This window comes from Piliocolobus tephrosceles, chromosome 12 (genome assembly GCF_002776525.5).
Source record: "Piliocolobus tephrosceles isolate RC106 chromosome 12, ASM277652v3, whole genome shotgun sequence".
NCBI lineage: Eukaryota > Metazoa > Chordata > Mammalia > Primates > Cercopithecidae > Piliocolobus > Piliocolobus tephrosceles.
In genome coordinates, this window is record NC_045445.1 from 108,626,106 (window position 1) to 108,632,562 (window position 6,457).

Below are 6,457 nucleotides of genomic sequence, written 5' to 3' on the forward strand. Positions count from 1 at the left end.
CAAGAGCATGGTGCTAGCATCTGGCAAGGGTCATCCCATGGCAGAGGGAAGAAGGTGGAAGGGGAAGAGAGTGTGAGAGAAAGAGAGGAAATGGGGGCTGAAATCCTTTTATCAGGAGCCCATTCCTGAGATAATGGCATTAATCCACTCATGAGGGTGGAGTTCTCATTGTCCAATCACCTCTTAAATGCCCCACCTCTGAATACTGTTACAATGGCAATTAAATTTTTAACACATGAAATTTTGGAGGACACACTCAAACCATAGCACTCCTTCACTGGAAGGTAGGTACTAGGAGAGCAGGGACTGGGCCTACTTTTTTCACGACTGCAGCCCCAGTGTCTACAACAGGGCCTTGCACCTAGTAGATGCTCAATAAATATTGAATGAACAGAAAGACTGTGGTCCTTACTTTTGAGGCAACAGACATCATAGCCCCTTAATTTGTTTAGACCACGGTCAGCAAACTTTTTCTGCAAAGGGCCAGTTAGCAAATATTTTAGGCTTTGAAAACCAGTGTCTGTTACAACTTGTCAACTCTGCTGCTGTAGCACAAAAACAGCCATAGTCAATATGTAAACAAATGGAAGTGACTGTGTTTCAGCAAAACTTTATTCTCAAAAACAGATGAGAGACCAGATTTGGCCCAGGAGCCTACAGTTTTCCAACCCCTGGTTTAGCTACAAAAATGTCCTCTAAAATCCAAATTATGGTTTTTGCTTCCTGGTTCAAGCATTTGAAGCACAGAGAAGTTGGGTGGCTGACCTGAGGTCACACAGCATGCTGGAGACAAAGGTGGGGAAGGAATTTGGGTTTCCTGATTTCTACTCAGGGCTCAGTTTCCCCATGTTGCCTCCCTGTGGGCCACTTGGAGAAGGCCAGAAGGAACCCTGGCTTAGGGCTCAGCTGAGAGGCTTCTATTAGCATTACAGAAAGCTAATATTAAGTTCTAATTGCATTAGGTGCTAATTTAGGTGTTGATGTTACTGGCTGTAAATTGCTATTAAGAGATGAGAGAGAAAGTAGAGGCTAAACAATTGAGACAGACTCCAAGAGCCAAGAAAACAGGGATTGTTGCAGGTTGGGTCTAGGAAGTCTGGAAGGCAGATTCTGAGATGGAGTTTAAAGTGCAGCACAGTAAAATGAAGGATTAAGCCTGGGGGAAGGCAAAAGAAAGCAGGAATGGGCAGAAGGCAAAGTTGATCTGCCAGGCAGCCCAAATGACAGCCATGGCTGACCTGATGGGGAACTCTGGAACTAGGGGCAGGCCCCTCAGACTGTCCTTGAGTTGGGCTGAAATGGCCAGGCCTCTTCCCCACCCCATGCATCAGTTGGTAATTGATGGGGCTACATTGAGAGGAAGCATGACTTTAGATATGATGCCCCCAAGGGGCTGACAGCTAAGGGCTATTTGCTGACACTACCCTCAACAGCTGGGGTGCTAAGTCCTCTATTCCCAAAAAGAGCTCTGGTCAGTTTACCCTGGCATCTACTACAGGGAATAAGAAAGAGAAAAAGCAGAAGAGCTCACGGGAAATTGGAGGGGGAAAGAAAAATTACCCACACAAGCCAAAGCCAGAGCCAAAGTCATCCACAGCCCGAGAGTTTGGAATGGAATTGCTCTGCCCTAACTTCTTTGCCTGTTAGGATTCAGTTTGGCAGTGAGTGACAGAAAATCCGAAATAACAGCGGCTTAGACACAATAGGAGTATATTTCTCTGTAAACGAAGCTGCAGTCACACAGCCCAAGGCTGTTCAGGCAATTTCACAAAGTGTCAGGGACCTAGGCTTCTTCCATGTTGTTTTTCCACCATCTTCAGAACAGAAATTTATCTCATGGTCCAGAATGGTTCCTCAAGCTCCAGCCATTACTTCTGCAGTTCAACAACCAGCAGGAAGGAGTCAGAGATGAAAAAGGGCTTGGCTCTTCTCTTTAAGGACACTTCCTGGAATCACTTAATCATGTTAGCCAGAAAACTTAGTCATATGGCTATGTCTAGCTGCTTAGGAGTCTAGGAAATGTCATTTTATTCTGGATGTCCTTTAGTTTGACCAAAAATCAGAAAAAGGAGAGAACCGATATTGGAGAAGCAGTTTCTGTTTCAATTTGACACTCTTCATCTTTAAAGTCAGACTCTCAGGGAAAGCTGCAAGTCCCCCTTGCCATATAATGCTTCTATAATTCCCTAGCATTTTCATTGGAATTTGTCCACTGGATTGTGAACTGAGGGTATGAACTTGTGCTATTCAATTCATCTTCTACCCATGGCACCCAGCACAGAGCCAACTGGTACATACTAGGTGCTCAATAAATGCTTGCTGAGCAAACTCCTGAAGAAACCTAATATAACCCTTAGGAATGTGTTGCATTTCATACCTCTATTCATTCCAGAAAACCTTTACTTTTAAAAGCATTAACTAGTAACTTTTGTCGAAGTTGATACACCACTAAGGAGTCCGAAGGAGCCCTTGTATTCTGAAAAAAAGTAATGACAGATGATTGGTGGTTATGGATGGCTGAACATTTTCTCATTTTTATCAAAGCTCAGTTAAATGTAGAATGTGGTTAGAGTGTATAAATATGAGTTATTATGCTCTGTGCTGTCGATGGTTAACAGAACCACAAATTTAACCTGGAGCCGTTCACTCACTTGCATCGAAGAGGCACTGGTGAAAGCCTTGAATGATGACATCAGCACCTGTGTGAGGCAAAAGACTGAGCCAGTTTACTCACAAACAGCCCCCAACAGAATCCTTCTGGCACACGCCTGTCTGTCAATAAGGGCTGGAGTCACTCTGCTGCCTCTCAAGGGACATGAGGGGGCAGGATGCGAGCTCATAGGGTGTGGGCAGTGGGAGGAGGTTGTTCTTCAGAGACTACATTCTTCATGCAGCAGACGGTGTTGATCCTCTTTATCTGGACGATGCACCCGTCTGTCTGCCAGACTGGGTGTTGGCTAGCATCAGCTTGCAGCTTGCATCCTACTCGGGGGAATTGCCTTTGGTCAACAGGATTCACTTTACTCAGAGATATCTGGGAGATTGCGCACCCCACCCAGGAAGATGGTGGGGAGACATAGCCAATGGCCTCTGCCAGGGACACAAATGCCTGGACCCTTTACTTCAAGGAGAAGTGGTGATGATCTGCGGTAATTGGCTTGTTCCAGTTTTCTTGGGACTGTCAGTTTTAGGAAAACGCTTTGTCCTGGGCAAACTGGAACAGGAGGTCAGCTGGTCACCCTCAACTTCAGTAGCACCATGTCTCCGTCTGGCTGTTTGTTCTGCCCTCTTCTGCTTCCCTCACTCCTCTTCAGGTTCCTCATGTGAGCCCTTCCTCCAGAAATCACTGGTACAGGCATCTCTGTCTCAGTTCAGCCCTGCTTCTAGGGAACCAGACCTGAGACACCTGGGGAGAGCCTTTTCTGGTTTTTCTTCGTCTCCGAATGTGATCTAGCTCTTATGAGAGTGCTTGTCAACAGGGTTCACAGGTAAATCCAGCTTTCTGGTTCTCAGCGACTCAGTGCAGGCTTGAGTCAGCATGCCTCGGCTCTTTGTAGGGGCTCCGTGCAGTCGACCTAATGTTCCAGTGTGGAGGTCCCCCTTAAGTTCTCTATCTTGGGCAGCCCTGTGCTATTGGCTCATCTCTCCCACTCCTGCCCTTTGGTCTAACGCCAAGGCCATTTCTCTCAGGCTGCTGCTGGTCTCTAGAGGACCAGGCTCTTTTCTCCAGGAGAGGTGGCACAGCATGGAGGAAACAGCATGGATTAAATAGGCAGACTGGCTTCTGGTCCTGGCTTGGGGAAAATCCCTGAACCCCTCTGTGCCAACTTACATAATCCTAGAAAAATGGCACATTGGGTTATTGGGAGGACTTGAAGTGAGAGGCAATAAAGGGGTGGGCCTGGCCTGGTACTCAATAAAGTCACTTCTTCTGGACCTCTGGTCTCAGTTTCCTCACTGTGACAAAAGATGGCTGGGATCGATGTTCCCTGAGGCTATGTCACCTTTGGCACATCTATAGTTCTGGTCCATGTGGGCTTCAAGAGGAAACCATCGCCTTGGCTTCTTCTTCTTCTTTACATATACATATATATTATTTATTATTAAAGTATATATATATGTATATATATGTATGTGTGTGTGTGTATATATATATATATACTTTAAGTTCTGGGATACATGTGCAGAACATGCAGGTTTGTTACATAGGTATACACATGCTATGGTGGTTTGCTGCACCCATCAACCCGTCATCTACATTAGGTATTTCTCCTAATGCTATCCCTCCCCTAGCTCCCCACTCCCTGACAGGCCCCAGTGTGTGATATTCCCCTCCCTGTGTCCATGTGTTCTCATTGTTCAACTCCCGCTTATGAGTGAGAACATGCAGTGTTTGGTTTTCTGTTCCTGTGTTAGTTTGCTGAGAATGATGGTTTCCAGCTTCATCTATGTCCCTGCAAAGGACATGAACTCATCCTTTTTTATGGCTGCATAGTATCCCACAGTGTACATGTGTCACATTTTCTTTCTTTTTTTTATTACATAATCATAAACTTAACTCAACTCTGCAATCCAACTAGGCATGGGAGAGAACAAGGAAAACATGGAACCCAAAGGGAACTGCAGCGAGAGCACAAAGATTCTAGGATACTGTGAGCAAATGGGGTGGAGGGGTGCTCTCCTGAGCTACAGAAGGAATGGTCTGGTGGTTAAGATAAAACACAAGTCAAACTTATTCGTGTTGTTCACAGTCAGCAATGGTGATCTTCTTGCTGGTCTTGCCATTCCTGGACCCAAAGCGCTCCATGGCCTCCACAATATTCATGCCTTCTTACACTTTGCCAAAGACCACATGCTTGCCATCCAACCACTCAGTCTTGGCAGTGCAAATGAAAAACTGGGAACCATTTGTGTTGGGTCCAGCATTTGCCATGGACAAGATGCCAGGACCTGTATGCTTTAGGATGAAGTTCTCATCTTCAAATTTCTCCCCATAGATGGACTTGCCACCAGTGTCATTATGGCATGTGAAGTCACCACCCTGACACATAAACCCTGGAATAATTCTGTGAAAGCAGGAACCCTTATAACCAAATCCTTTCTCTCCAGTGCTCAGAGCACGAAAATTTTCTGCTGTCTTTGGAACCTTGTCTGCAAACAGCTCGAAGGAGACGCGGCCCAAGGGCTCGCTGTCGACGGCAATGTCGAAGAACACGGTGGGGTTGACCATGGCTAGTAGTATAGGATTTTCCTTGGCGGCAGCATCTGCAAAGCCGTGCCACATTTTCTTAATCCAGTCTATCATTGGTGGGTATTTGGGTTGGTTCCAAGTCTTTGCTATTGTGAATAGTGCTGCAATAAGCATACATGTGCATGTGTCTTTATAGTAGAATGATTTATAATCCTTTGAGTATATACCCAGTAATGGGATTGCTGGGTCAAATGGTATTTCTGTTTCTAGGTCCCTGAGGAATAGTCACACTGTCTTCCACAATGGTTGAACTAATTGACACTCCCACGAACAGTGTAAAAGCGTTCCTATTTCTCCATATTCTCTCCAGCATCTATTGTTTCCTGACTTTTTTTTTTTCTGATTTTTGTTTTCTTTATTATACTTTAAGTTCTAGGGTACATGTGTACAACATGCAGGTTTGTTACATATGTATACATGTGCCATGTTGGTGTGCTGTACCCATTAACTCGTCATTTACATTAGGTATATCTCCTAATGCTATCCCTCCCCCCCCCCCCCTCCCTACAATAGGACCCGGTGTGTGATATTCCCCTTCCTGTGTCCAAGTGATCTCATTGTTCAATTCCCACCTATGAGCGAGAACATGCGGTATTTGGTTTTCTGTTCTTGTGATAGTTTGCTGAGAATGATGGTTTCCAGCTGGATCCATGTCCCTACAAAGGACATGAACTTATCCTTTTTTATGGCTGCATAGTATTCCATGGTGTATATGTGCCACATTTTCTTAATCCAGTCTGTCAGTGATGGACATTTGGGTTGATTCCAAGTCTTCGCTATTGTGAATAGTGCTGCAGTAAACATACATGTGCATGTGTCTTTATGGCAGCATGACTTATAATCCTTTGGGTATATCCCCAGTAATGGGATGGCTGGGTCAAATGGTATTTCTAGTTCTAGATCCTTGAGGAATTGCCACACTGTTTTCCACAATAGTTGAACTAGTTTACAATCCCACCAACAGTGTAAAAGTGTTCCTATTTCTCCACATCCTCTCCAGGACCTGTTGTTTCCTGATTTTTTAATGATTGCCATTCTAACTGGTGTGAGATGGTATCTCATTGTGGTTTTGATTTGCATTTCTCTGATGGCAAGTGATGATGAGCATTTTTTCATGTGTCTGTTGGCTGTATGAATGTCTTCTTTTGAGAAGTATCTGTTCATATCCTTTGCCCACTTTTTGATGGGGTTGTTTGTTTCTTTCTT

General features: G+C 44.9%; 1 pseudogene across 1 annotated transcript; it reads right to left on the reverse strand.

Annotated features, from left to right (window-relative positions):
• Window positions 1–4,655: 4,655 nt before the first annotated feature.
• LOC111536321 lies at window positions 4,656–5,266 on the reverse strand (annotated as a pseudogene). Its single transcript, XR_002729706.2, has one exon. The product of XR_002729706.2 is annotated as a peptidyl-prolyl cis-trans isomerase A pseudogene (transcript).
• Window positions 5,267–6,457: the final 1,191 nt, after the last annotated feature.